At 37.8% G+C, this 14,562-nt stretch overlaps 1 pseudogene across 1 annotated transcript; it reads right to left on the bottom strand.

Annotated features, from left to right (window-relative positions):
* Nucleotides 1-13,256: 13,256 nt before the first annotated feature.
* Nucleotides 13,257-14,559, bottom strand: LOC111542678 (annotated as a pseudogene). Its single transcript, XR_002731630.3, has one exon. The product of XR_002731630.3 is annotated as an RNA-binding motif protein, X chromosome-like (transcript).
* Nucleotides 14,560-14,562: the final 3 nt, after the last annotated feature.

Raw genomic sequence — 14,562 nt, forward strand, 5'->3', positions numbered from 1 at the left:
CAAAGTATTGTAGCACCAGCATGTATAAGGCTCCCTGTTTTCCTGAATTGTCACCAAATAGTAGTAAATATTATAATTGTAAGGTAATTTTTGCCAATTTTATTATTTTGATAAATGCATTTCTTTGATTACCAATTATATTGAACAGTTTTTCATCAGTGAATTGCCTCTATCAGAGAAATTGCTTTTATATGGAATACGAATTAAGCAAAAGCCTAAAATTTTAAAGTAGAAATGAAAATAACTTGGTATTCAGTGTTCCAAATCAAGAACTGAAGCAAATTTGAAGTTTTTACTGGGAGTGTAGAGTTATCTTAAATATGTTTGTTTTAAATTTAAGTAAATAGAAAAAATTAAAGCACTCAAGGAAAGATGGATGACTTTTATAGTTAACTTTGAAACAACATCTATAAATGTACTTCGTAGGTTATCCATAAAATAATTAAAATCCAAATGTAATTCCGGACCACCATTCTGTACCACTTCCTATCTAAACATTTATTGAACATAGTTTCAGCGGAGTTCCAAGAGAAAACAGATAGTACATGCAAGTAGCATAATTTCAGGAGGGTGTATTTACAAAGAACTCATTACAAAGAGTGGGTCAGGTAGAAGGAAACTGTAAGGGATAGCATAGGACCCCAGGGCCTGCATGGGCAAGGCTGCCTCCATCTCCAGTCCTGGAAGAAAAGAGTGTTAGTTGTGTTGGAACTAGAACTCCCTGGGAGTCAGTGATGTTGGGTGGAGGGACCCAGCCAGTCTATGATGACTTCATAGGGAAGATGCTAGGGAATAAATTCCCTGACAACAGGGTTCTCCAGAATTTGGTTCCATCTCACTCTCCAACCTCATCTCCTTCTATTCTCTCCTCACATCTTTGTATGCCTCATTCCCTTACTTCAGTCAGATCTTAACCCAAATGTTACCTCCTCAGAGAGGCCTTTCCTGTCATGCACAGGAGTCAGGAGAGACCTGTTCCATCTCCCCCAACTCCCTACTGTGCTTTACTTTGCCTTATAATCCTTCTTGCATGCCTTTGTTGGCTTCTTTCTCTACTGTTGTCTCCATCATCAGAAGGCAAGCTTTATGAGGGTATGGACATTGTCAATGTTATGTGCACCTGTATTTTCAGTGCCTACAACAGCGTCTGGTTCATCACAGGCACTCAATATTTTTCATCTTTGCAAACATGCTTAGTAAACTGCCATGTACCATAGAAACACAAAATATCATTATATTAATAACAATGAGTAAATATACACATTTAAAAAAAGATCCCGTTTTTGCTCATGCTCCTTTATTAGCACAAATAACTCATTTTGTATCTAATTATATTTCCCATAGATTCTCCCTGCAGTATATGTCTCTAACCTGTCCACTTCTCTCCATCTCTACTGACACCATGCAAGACTGAACTACCATCTCCCACCTGGACATCAGAATAGCTTTCTAGCTGGTCTCCCTGCTCTATTCTTCGGTCTTTCAATCTTTCTCCACACAGCAGCCAGAACAGGCTTTTAAAAATCTAGTGTTTCTTTTCTGCTTAAAAAGCTTCAAAGGTTTCCTTTTGCCCTCATGAAAGAATTTAAAATATTTAACCTAACCTAGAAGGATCTGAATAATCTCATTAACTTGCCTCCTCTAATCCCTTTTCTTTCACTTGTAATGCTGTGGTCACTGAGGTTTATTCTGTTTCTTGAACACCCTTGGCCCTTTCCTGCCTCAGCATCAACTCCTGCTGTCTTCAGACCCTGGAACTCTCATTCCCCACACCTTAACCATTTAGCTTCTGCTCATTCTTCACATATCAGCTTAAGACGCCTTCTCCAGGAAGGGCTTTCCTGACTCCTTGGTCTTCATGGGACCTTCTCTCATAAGCTCTTAGAGTACTGTGCAATTTTCCTCCTTAAGACTTTTGTAACTGTAGTTCTATTGTTTGTGTGATAATTTGCTTAAAGTCTGTCTTTATCACTAGATTGTAAGCTCCATGGAGGCGAGGTTATGCCATTTTGTTCCCTTTCTATTTCCAACAGGTAAAATAATGTCTGGCATGTACTGATTAATTGCACATTTCTGTGAATAAGTAATATGGTTAAAGTGTTTAAAATTCTTACCTTTAACATTTCAGTATGTGAAAATGGCATTTAGGACTCAAGCTCTGTAGCAACTGCTTCTATTTCCTAACACAGCATCTCTTATTAATAGAACAAGAATAAACATTTTTGAAGAATTCATGAATGTTCCATAACAGCATCTTTTTTCTTCATGTCTGGTTAGATTCTTGACTTCTCAGGGTGAGGGGAGGGGCACATGGCCCAGATCTCCACACAAAGTGAAAGTTTGCTGGATGATGCAACAATATATTTCTTTATTGCATTCTACTGTCATCCAAGTGTTAAATAGTGGTATCAGACAATTTTCCTAGTTAAAATGGGGTTCTGAACTGTATAGATAGTGAGGAGGAGTCTCAAGTCTGCTGCTAACTCATGCAATGCCATTGGTGGCTCAGAAAAAGGCACCTCTTCCTCAAGAGACTTTACTTCTGTTTGCAAATTATTATAATGTTACTATTGATTTTGTTAGAATTGTGCTGCCAAAATTGTCCTGATAATTCCATAAGTCTATAACATCCACAATGTCCATGGTGTCCCATGAGTGGTGCCATTGTATCTGCCCAAATGTCCACAGTGGTGCACCCTGGGATGTGTACCAGATATAACACCAAAAATGTATCATCCATTATATACTTTGCAGTGGTTTTTCTTCCCCAGTGATACAAAGTACTGTAAATATCAAAAATCTTTCTTTATGCTCAGTGGGATTTTTCTGAAAAAAGACTGTAGCCACATACACAGGACGTAAATATTTGATTTCCCTTTTCTCATTTCTTCTCCTCAAACCCCATCAGTTTTGCTCGATTCCATTTTGTCCATGTCACTCTGACTGATCTCTTACTTCATTTTTATGATAGGCCTTTAAATTCATTCTTTAAGTTCATCCCGGAGGGCATCATTTTTCCTGCCTTGAGGAAACAACAACAAACAACCCAGGTAGTCTCCTGGATAACTTAGAGTAAAATATAATTAAATTTCAAAGTAGTTGTTTTGTTGACATGAATTTTCTCTGTTGCTGTGAACCTTATCCTCTCCTCCAGCATTTCTCAAAGTGGTGTTCTATAGGCTGCTAAGAGTAGTATGGTAGAAAAAGTATTCCGTGTTGTGAAAATTAGGGAACTGCTAGTTCAACACATTTAACAGATTTTGTAAGTTTTTCCTATGACTTGGTTTTCTGGTAATTTTTACCTAGATCTTTACTTACATTATTATGTATTGTGAATTTGGAGTGTTTTTAGTTAACCGTGAGCCCTTTGTAGCACCTGTTAATTTAGTTAACCGTGTAATTTAGTTAACCATGAGCCCTTTGTAGCACCTGTTAACGAAACCCCGAAAAAGCTTCCGGAGAACACCAGTTTGGGAAGTGTTGGTTTACTGATTAGTCCATTTGTGCCTGTCCTCAGGAAGCAGGGTATTAAAGTGGAAAGGTTTTGACTGACAACTAGGAGACCTGGTTTCCAGGCTTTCTTTCTATTACGTAGTACAGTTTGGTAAATTAATCAAATATTTCTATACTTGAAGTGTTTTCTTTGTTTAATGTTTGTTCAGAGTGACTGCTGAATATTCTTATTTTTCTGCGCATTAATTTCCTAGGCTGACCATAACAAAGTAGCCAAAACTAGGTGGCTTAGAACAACATAAATTCCTTTTTCTCACGGTTCTGGGGGCTAAGAGTTGGAAATCAAGGTGAGAGCAGGGCTGCACTCTCCGGCAGCTCTCAGGGAGATACTTTCTTGGCCTCTTCTAGCTTCTGGTTCCCCGGCAATCCTTGACATGCATTGTCTGGTAGTTGCATCACTGCAATCACATGGCCATTTTCTCCCTGTGGGTCTTCACATCATCTTCCTCTGTGCATGTCTGTCTCCGTATCCAAATTTCCCCTTTTGATGAAGACATCGGGCATACCAGATTATAACCCACCCTAATGACCTCATTTTAACTCGATTACCTCTTTAAGACCTGGTTTCCAAATAAGGTCACATTCTGAGGTTCCGGGATTAGGACTTTAGCATATCTTTTTGGGAGGACACAATTCAACTGATAACAAACAGCCATCAACAAAGTTTGCTTTGTCATCTGAGATACATTAGATTTGCAAATCCTGCCCTTTTTTATTAGGAATTGTACTCCCCCAACACTGCTGCCCTGCCGACTCCATTCCCCTTGCTCTAGTCAGCTCTTTTTACTGTCTGCGTTGCCAAACACAATCTACAGTTCCTGTATCAGCAGCAGCATCAGTATCATCTAGAAGCTTGTTAGAAATGAGAATCATAAGCCCAATCTCAGACCTCTGGAATCATTATCTGTATTTTAAAAGATCTCTAAAGGATTCACAGGCACATTTTTTTGTTGCCTTTATTTTTAGTTGATCTGTAATAATTGTACATATTTATGGAATGCAGAGTGATATTTTGAATGTATAATAATCAAATCAGGGGAATAAGTATATTCATCACTTCAAACATTTATCATTTCTTTGTGTGGTGAACATTCAAAACCCTCTCACAGCTTTTTGAAAATATATGGTCAATTATAGTTAACCATATTCACCCTAGAATGCTGCAGAACACCCGAACTGTTTTCTTCTATCTAGCTGTACTTTTGTGTCTGTTAACCAACCTCTTCTAACTGGGGTGAGATTCACATTAAGGTTTAGAAGGAGTGGACTGAAGAATTAGCTCATGCTCAGCCTGTTTCTAAAGGTGAAATAGGAAATTGCCTCTACTCTTAAACTTTATTTGGCCCTAACGATAGAGACCTGTTCTCCAGGTGTTCTCTGGTGTTACCATCCTGGTTTCCTATCATCTGTACACCTGACTTGTTCCGTGTGGCCCCTTGTTTGCATTATCTGCTTTGACTCATCTCTAGGTATCAGCCTCTGTCGTCAGGACTTCCTAAGTCTTTCTACTTTCCTGGCTAGCCACCATCCACTTCCATTCTGCTGCTGCTGCCTGAACCTCCCCCACCCCTACACGCCCCAGCCTCTAGTACCCACAGTTCTATCCTCTACTTCCATGAGCTCAAGCATTGTTTTTAGTCCTACAAGAGTAAGAACATGTGGTATTTATCTTTCTGTGCCTGACTTATTTCAGTTAACATAATGTCCTCCATGCTCATCCATGTTGCCATGAGTAATAGGATTTTAATCTTTTTTTAGGGCCAAATAATATAATATTTCATTGTGTGTATATATACATTTTCTTTATCCATTCTCTGTTGATGGACATTAAGGTTGCTTCCATATCTTAGTTATTGTGAATAGTGCTGCAATAAACACAGAGGTGCAGACATCCCTTTGATAAACCGACTTCCTTTCCTCTGGTTAAATACCCAGTAGTAGAATTCCTGGATCATATGGTAGTTCTAGTTTTAGTTTTTTGAGAAACCTCCACACTGTTTTCCATAATGGTTGTCCTAGTTTACATTCCCACCAGCAGTGTATAGGAGCTCCCTTTTCTCCACATCCTTGCCAGCATTTGTTATTTTTTGTCATTTTGAAAATAGCCATTCTAACTGGGGTGAGATTCACATTAAGGTTTAGGAGTGGAATGAAGAATTAGCTCCCATGAGATCAGCCTGTTTCTAAAGGTGAAACAGGAAATTGCCTCTACTCTTAAACCTTATTTGGCCCTAACGACAGAGACCTGCCCTCCAGGTGTTCTCTGGTGCTACTGTCCTGGTTTCTTGTCATCTGCACCCCTGACTTGTTCCGTGTGGCCCCTTGTTTGCATTATCTGGTTTGACTCATCTCTAGGTATCAGCCTCTGTCATCAGGACTTCCTAAGTCTTTCTCCTTTCCTGGCTAGCCACCTTGCTCTTATATTCTGCTGCTGCTGCCTGAGCTCCAGTATGCTATAAATAAGTGTCACTGTGCGTGGATTACAGGAGTTATAACAACAAAGCAAGTCAAAGACTTATCAAACAGATGTATTACTGTATCCTCAAATGACACCAGAATGTTGGTCTCATTAGTTTCACAATGTGTATGATGTCTCTTTCCCCGTTACTAATATAATCCACGAAGCTAAAACAGAAGCTGCCCACCAGCTGGGAAAGTGTGTGATGTAAAGCAAAATCAAAATATTATGATATTGAAGTTATAATAGTATGTATATAATTATGCTGGCTCTCTTTTGCATTGGATTCTCTCCGAGGTAGAAAATGAAATTGCCTTCTTTTGATAAAAAAAGTAAAACCCCATTTTTATAGGACACCATTTGTAACAGAAATATCAGGAACATGAAAATGAAAGTGACTGGTACAAAGGCAATTAATGAGCATGGAGGACATGTCATTTTTATTCTATTTGTAAATTCTAGTTCTCCAATAAAAGGAAAACAGAAGAACACTATTAAGGCAAATGTTACTTTAAATAAAACGTTGGGATTAATTTCCAATTTCTCTTTTTCATTTAAAATTATTATTTAAATAGTAGATATTTATGCTATACAACATGAAGTTTTGAAATGTGCATACACAGTGGAATAACTAAGTTAGGCTTAACAATGTAAGCATTACCTCACATACTTACCATTTTTTTCTGGTAAGAACATTTAAAATCTACTCTTAGCAATGTTCAAGTATACAATACATCGTTATTAACTGCAGCCAACCTGTTATATAATAGATCCCTTGAACTCATTCCTTCTGTCTAACAGAAATTTTGTATCCTTTGACCAACATTTCCCTGACACTTCAGCTCCACATAAACACCATTCTAATCTCTGCTTTGGTAGGTTCAACTTTTTGACATTCCACATATAAGTGAAATCATGTGATATTTGTCTTTCTCTTTGTGGCTTATTTCACTTAGCATAATGTCCTGCAGGTTCATCCATGTGGCTAATGATAGACTTTCCTTACTTTTAAGGTAGAATAGCAGTTAATTGTGTAACTATATCACATTTTCCTTTTTTAAATTAAAATTTTAAATTGGACATAAAAATTGTACATATTTATGGGGTATAGTACGTAGAGATGTTGCAATATATACAGTGTATAATGATCGATTCAGGGTAATTATCATATCAATAATCTCAAACATCTATCTTTTTTTGTGTTGGGAGCATTAAATATCCTCCTTTTAGCTATTTGAAACTAATATATTATTGTTAGCTACAGTTATCCTACAGTGCTATAGAACACTAGAACTTTTTTTCTTTCTAGCTGTAATTTTGTATCCTTTAAAAGATTCCTCCCTATCCTCCCCTTCTCATTACCCTAGCCTCTAGTATACTCTGTTCTGCTTTTTACTTCCCTGAAATCAACTTTTTTTTTTTTTTTTTTTTTTTAGCTTCCACATATGAATGAGAACATGTGGTGTTTAGCTTTCTGTTCCTGGCTTATCTCACATAACATAATGTCTTGCAATTCCATCCACGTTGTCACAAATGACAGGATTTCATTATTTTTATGGCTGAATAGTACTCCTTTGTGCATATCTATCTAACCATTTAACTATCTATCTATCTACGTATATGTATATGTAACATTTAACTTTCCACACCTTGGCTATTGTAAATAGTGCTACAATAAATACAAGAGTGCAGATGTCTGTTTGATATACTGATTTCCTTTCCCTTGGATAAATGGCTACCAGTGGGATTCCTGGATCATATGGTAGTTCTGTCTGTAGTTTGAGGAACCCCCATGCTGTTCTCCATAGTGGCTGTACTAGCTTCTATTTCCACCAGCAGTGTACAGGCATTCTCCTTCCTCCACATACTTGCCAGCATTTGTTATTTTCTGTCTTTCTGATAGTAGCCATCCTAACTGGGGTGAGATAATACTTCATTGTGATTTTGATTTGTATTTCCCTGACGATTAGTAATACTGAACTTTTTTTTCCCCATATATTTGTTGGCCACTCTGTGTTTTCTTTTGCAAAATGTCTGTTGAGATTATTGGCTCATTTATTATTATTATTATTATACTTCAGGTTTTGTGATACATCTGCAGAATGTGCAGGTTTGTTACACAGGTATACATGTGCCATGGTAGTTTGCTGCACCCATCAACCCATCATCTAGGTTTAAAACCCCACACGCATTAGGTATTTGTCCTAATGCTCTCCCTCTCCTTGCCCCCTACCTCCCAGCAGGCCCCAGTGTGTGATGTTCTCTTCCCTGTGTCCATGTGTTCTCATGGTTCAACTCCCATTTATGAGTGAGAACATGCAGTGTTTGGTTTTCTGTTCTCGTGTTAGTTTGTTGAGAATGATGGTTTCCAGCTTCATCCATGTTCCTGCAAAGGACATGAACTCATCCTTTTTTATGGCTGCATAGTATTCCATGGTGTATATGTGCCACATTTTCTTTATCCAGTCTATCATTGATGAGCATTTGGGTTGGTTCCAAGTCTTTGCTATTGTAAATAGGCTGTAGTTGGCTCATTTTTAAATCAGATTGTTTGTTTCTTTGCTTGTTTCGCTGTTGAGTTGAGGTTTTTATATATTCTGGATATTAATCTCTGTTGGATGAGTAGTTCACAAATATTTTCTCCCATTCTGTAGATTGTGTTTTCACTCTATGATTCTTTCCTTTATTGTGTAAAAGCCTTTCAGTTTCATATAATCCTATTTGTTTATTTGTGCTTATGTTGCCTGTGCTTTTGAGGTCTTATTCATAAAATCTTTTCCCAGACCAATGTCCTGAAACATTTTCAGTATGTTTTATTCCAGTAGTTTTATAGTTTCAGGTCTTACACTTAGGTCTTGGATCCATTTTGAGTTGATTTTTATACAAAGTGAAAGGAGAAAGTCTAGTTTCATTCTTCTACATGTGAATCTCCAGTTTTCCCAGCACCATTTATTGAAGCGACTGTCCTTTTCCCAATGTATGTTCTTGGTGTTTTTGTCAAAAGTCAGTTGGCTGTAGCTACATGAATTAATTGCTCTGTGCTCTATTCTGCTCCATTGGTCTCTGTGTCTGTTTTTATGCTAGCACAATGCTGTTTTAGTTACTGCAGCTTGCAGTATATTTTGAAGTCTGATAGTATGATGCCTGCAGCTTTACTCTTTTTAACTCATGAGTGCTTTGACTATTTGGGGCCATTTGGGGCCTTTTGTGGCTCGATACAAATTTTGGGATTTTAAAAATATTTCTGTGAAAAATGTCATTGGCATTTTGATAGAGATTGCATTGAATCTGTGGATTGTTTTGGGCTGAAATTTCTTTATTCATTCATCTGTTAATGGACACTTTGATTCCATATCTTGGCTATTGTGAATAATGCTGCAATGAACATGGAAGTGCAGATATCTAATGACAAATCACATCACACCCATTAGAATAGCTATCATAAAAAAGACAAAGAATAACAAGTGTCGGCAAGGATGTGGAGAAAAGGGAACACTTGTACACTGTTGGTGGGAATATAAGTCAGTACAGTCATTATGGAGAACGGTACGGAGGGTCCTCAGAAAATTAAAAATAGAACCACTGCATTATCCAGCAATCCCACTGCTTGGTATTTATTCAAAGCAACTTATCTTTTTTACAAGAGAAAATTAATTTGTATCATCTTTACTGCTACTTACTCCATTAAAATAAGGAATTACTACCCTCTTATGAGAAATAGCCATTTTTTTCCATTGTTACTAACAATATGTTTTGTGGAGCTAGAGACTCTTTTTAAATTAGACATATTACCTGTTTTTCTTTTTTTTCTACAAATCCAAATAATGTGTTTCACTTAATGCAAGTTGCCACTATCTATATGCAATTATATGAAATTCTTTAGCTTTATTTTAAAAATCTATACTAGTTATTTTCCACAAGTCCATTTTTTTTTTTTTTTTTAGTGTGAGTAATGTTTTAAATTGAGTTGTTTGCCTGACACTTGATTATCAACAATCCTCATTGATGCGTCCAGTTAGACTGAGATGTTGAAATCCAAATGGGAAACAGTCAGCAACAAGTGCTATCTTGTTAACGTAGCATGTGTCATGCTCTACCATTAAATGTATTTGTGGTTAAGTATCCTAGAAAGAAAACATTTCCTGGTTACCTATTACCAGGAGAGTGCATGCACTGAAAAACACAGGAGGCTGGAAGTAGACTGGCAAAGATTGACTCAGATGAGATAGAATTGGAGGTCAGTGTTTCTTGTTCTGCTACTAAATCACTTAAAGGACTCTAGGCACTTAATTAACCTCTCTGGATATCATTTTCTTTCTATACAGGTAGGCTTCTGCTTATGACAGGAGAGTGGTTGTAATATGAAATATGGAAATGAGCGAAATGGAAACAATTTAAGTAAGAATGCTTTACTATTCATTTACTTAGTTATTAAACAAACAGTTTTGAACACCCATCTATTGCCAAGCAACATCTCTGACTTGAGGAGATAACTCACAGTCTAAGGAATATACCATATACCATATGCTGGCAACTGAGGGCAGTGGGAGGCAGGAGACAGGTCTTTTACCCACAGTAGGAAGGACCAGACTTAATTCTTATTAGCTGGGTGAACCTGGGTATATCATCCACCTTCATTTTTCCATCTGAAAAATTAAGCATTATTCTTATCTGCCAGGGAAAGAGGACTATAAATTTAAAAGCACCGTACAAACATTAGTTATTATCCTTATTAATTTATAAGAACTTAGCAAAAGCATGTTGCTAAACTCTCAACTAAAGGAACAGCTATAATGCTTTAAACTTCTCTTGAATACTTAGAAAAGTTCAGGATAGAAAGTAGAAATTATTGTAAATACATTGTACTAAAATACGTTATGGAAATTCATGACTCTAATTTATTTTCTCAACTGCAACCTAGAACTTACTAAAAATCTAACTAATCACTCATCTCTTAACTACAAAGACCTTTTAGATGAAAGATTCTCCATGACTTCAAAGTAATATTATTGATGAAGTTTCATCATCCACCCTCAATCCACAGACTGGGTGATCAGCCCCTAAATAACATTAGTTGTCTTGGAGAGATGCAATTATTTTGCATGAATATTGCTTAAACAGGAGTCAGCACTGATCTGCTTCTTGTGCAGACAGGGGGAGTTAAATTCCTACAGCCAGAAAAGGCAGTTGCATTCCTTGAAGACCCCTTTAGTAGCTCTCATTGGACCTAGAAGAGTATTCGCAGGATGCAGATATATAAGTAAGGTTGGAAGAAGGAAAGAAGAATCACTGAAGGAGACACTGAAGAGATGTCCCAAGTGACAGAGGCTCTAGGAGATTCCAAACTGCACGTTAGGATTCAACAGTGAGCTTGCACAAGTCTCTCTGCTTGTCAGTTTTTTACACTCTCTGATTGTCAGTTTTCTCATTGGTAATAATGATCTCTGAGGATCATTCAGAGGAGGATGTAAATGAAATGATAGGTAAGCACTGACACAGTGCCTGCCATATAGTAGATGCCCTATGAGCTAGCTATTCATCATCGTCATTGTCATCTAATTCTCCTTTCCTTCCTCTAGAATCAGATGCCCACAAGCAGCCCCGCTTCCCGAAATCTGGGGTTCAGGCTGTGCCTGTAGCTATGGTTTCTTGCTGATGGAACGGTGACTTTTAATTAATGTTCTAAATCTCTCAGAGATAAGCTCTTGTTACTTGTTATCTACGGGGTCTCTCAGGCCCTCTTGGCCTTTTCCCCTGTGATGTAGAACATGTTGCCATTTTTTTCTGTCTCCCATCAATTAAAAAAATAACCAAACTATTATCTTTGTAACATTTATGACCCTGTTTCCTTGGTCATGAGCAAATTATCATGTCTGTTGCATGATTTTAGTGTTATTCCACATTTTCAGTCTTGCCATTCTATAATGGATGGAACTCCTACCTTTTGCAAAACATTGCAACCAGCCTGGATCTTCCCAAATTTTGGGGGAATCATTCTTAAATTGGCCCCTGATTTTTCTTTAGAAACTTTAAAATACAACACAGCACAACTTTTGTTATTTCTTTTAACATTTAGAAAAAAGATGTTTCTTGTAGAAGCTAGCAATTTAGATACATATTTGTATGTTATTTAAGTAGTATTTATGCCATTCTCTTGTATTCTAATAGCTAAGAGGTGATTATGTGTATTACCACTTCTAACGTTCTTATTAATTACAGGAATTATAGAAAATACAGTCTATGTTCACTTCATTTTTGTGTCCCCAGTGCTTAATATAACACCTGGTATAATAAACTAAGCAGTATAATTTTAAATGAATAAATAAAGGATTGTTATGCAGGAAAAAAATGTCAGTACTTATAAGTTTATTTATGGTTAAGAATCTATGGAAAAAACCGAAGCTATATCAAAGAAAAAAAGTAGACAAGAAAGTTAGAGATTAATCTTTACAATGTAATTATGGCTTTAACACCAAAACAGCCAGTGGTCTTATCTAAAAGTGTGAGTACTGTTTTCTACAGATAAGATGCCTGTAATAAACAAGAGTCTTTATTCTGCTGTAGAATTCTGCAGTTCAAATGCTCAGAAAGAAAACCCAGGTACTGTAATTTTCCTTCCAGACTTTTTGCTTTCAGGATATTTAGAGACAATTTTCTCCAAAGAGTAAAATTAAATTATTATTATTATTATTTTTTGGTTTTGGCCAAACTTTTTATTTAGTATTCTGTAGTTGTTTAACACACAAATGGTCTTACTGGGGGAGGGGAAAGGGGAGGTTCTTGCAGATTCCCAAGGAAATGTGAGAAAGGCAAAATGGCCAGCATTATCCATTTGCTTTTTTGGGTTTACTGGGTGAATAGCACTTTCCTTACATAGGCATGTGATTTCAGGTTTTTCATACTGAGAACATCGAGATTTCAGTTGGAAGACACCCTGAAATCTTGTAAGTAGCATACCCCAACCACCCTCTAGTAGCCAGCTTGTTTGTATGGGTAGAATGATTCATCTCTCCATTTTAGATGGCTAGATGTTTTGTGGAAGATCTTAGAATTGCTTGCCTCATTTACTGGGAAAAATCAAGATAGGAAGTGGCCTTTAGGGATACTTTTACTTGGAAAGTTGCAACACTAGTACAAGTCTTAACACATTTAACATTTGCTTGTTGAAAAGCAATGTCATAAAGTCAAATAAAATTAAACATGTTTTACTTTTTGCCTCACAAGAACATAAAAATTATGGAGGGGAACTTAACAGGGAATTTAAAAAATGTAACACAATTTTTCCTTTTAGTAGTCCTTGGGTAGTTATGACAGAATAGTTTCCACTTTTTGTTTCTTTGAACTGGGATTTTGGTCCAAAGTTTTGTTTGTTTCTAGTATCTGCTTCTGCCTCCCCCTCTATCAGATTGGCTTCCTCCACGGCCACCACCTCTTGGTGCTCCGCGGCTTGAACTGCTATAGGAATCACGTGGAGGAGGGTACCCCCTTTCCATAGAAGGGGGAAGCCCTCTTTCTTGCCTGCCAACCCGATCATGACCACTTGAGTAGAGATCACTTCGGCTGCTTGAGTAACTGTCTCGACTTCCACCATATCCGTCTCGTGAGCTGCTGTAATCATCATAGCCACTGCTTCCACCATAAGATGGCGGGGGCCCTCGTGTAGGTGGAGCACTACGTGAGTTACCATAACTCTCATATGAATCTCTGTAGGAACCTCCACTTGGATGATCTGAATAGTCACGATCACGACCATATCCATCTCTATCGCTATAGCCTCTTGATGGATAGTCATCACGTGAACTGGAATGACCATAATCACGGTAAGTATAATCTCGTGGTGGTGGTGCATAATCTCTAGTATCACCAGAACTTGGGTAATCTCTGCTTGAATAGCTGTCTTTAGTAGAATACCCATCATCTCTTGGGGACAAATAAACATCTCTACGAGAGGGCAGTGGCTCCCTTCGAGGTGGATCTCCCTAACTATCTCTTCCACGTGATACAGGAGCTCTCCCTCCCATTCCACTGCTACTGCAAACTGGTCCTGAAGGTGCAGATCTCTTGGGAGGAGGACCCCCACTTCTTGGTGGTGGTCCTCTTTTTACTGGGAGTGGTCCCCTGGAAGAACTCATGTTAAAATTCATGGAATATCCACCGTCATCTATGTGTCCTCCCTGTGAGGGAGGTCCCCTGGTTCCTCCACTTCCTCCTCTTCCACCTCTAAGACCTCTTGGAGGGCCTCTACTTCTTGGAGGTGGAGGTGGTCCACGTCTACCACTTTCAAATGATGGTTTCGTGGCTTGTTCCACTTTGATGGCTTTTCCATCTAATGACTTTCCATTCATGTCTCTGGCTGCATCCTTAGCATCTGCTGGGCTTTCAAAGGTGACAAAAGCAAATCCTCTTGATTTGTTGGTTTCCCGGTCTTTCATCAAGAGCACTTCCACTATTCGTCCATATTTGCCAAATACTGCTTCAAGAGCTTTTTCATTTGTTTCCGTATTAAGCCCACCAATGAAGAGCTTTCCTGGGCGATCTGCTTCAACCATTTTTTTTTTTTTTTTTTTTTTTTGCCGGTGAGTCGGAGGGGT

The sequence above is a fragment of the Piliocolobus tephrosceles genome, chromosome 4 (genome assembly GCF_002776525.5).
Source record: "Piliocolobus tephrosceles isolate RC106 chromosome 4, ASM277652v3, whole genome shotgun sequence".
Lineage (NCBI taxonomy): Eukaryota > Metazoa > Chordata > Mammalia > Primates > Cercopithecidae > Piliocolobus > Piliocolobus tephrosceles.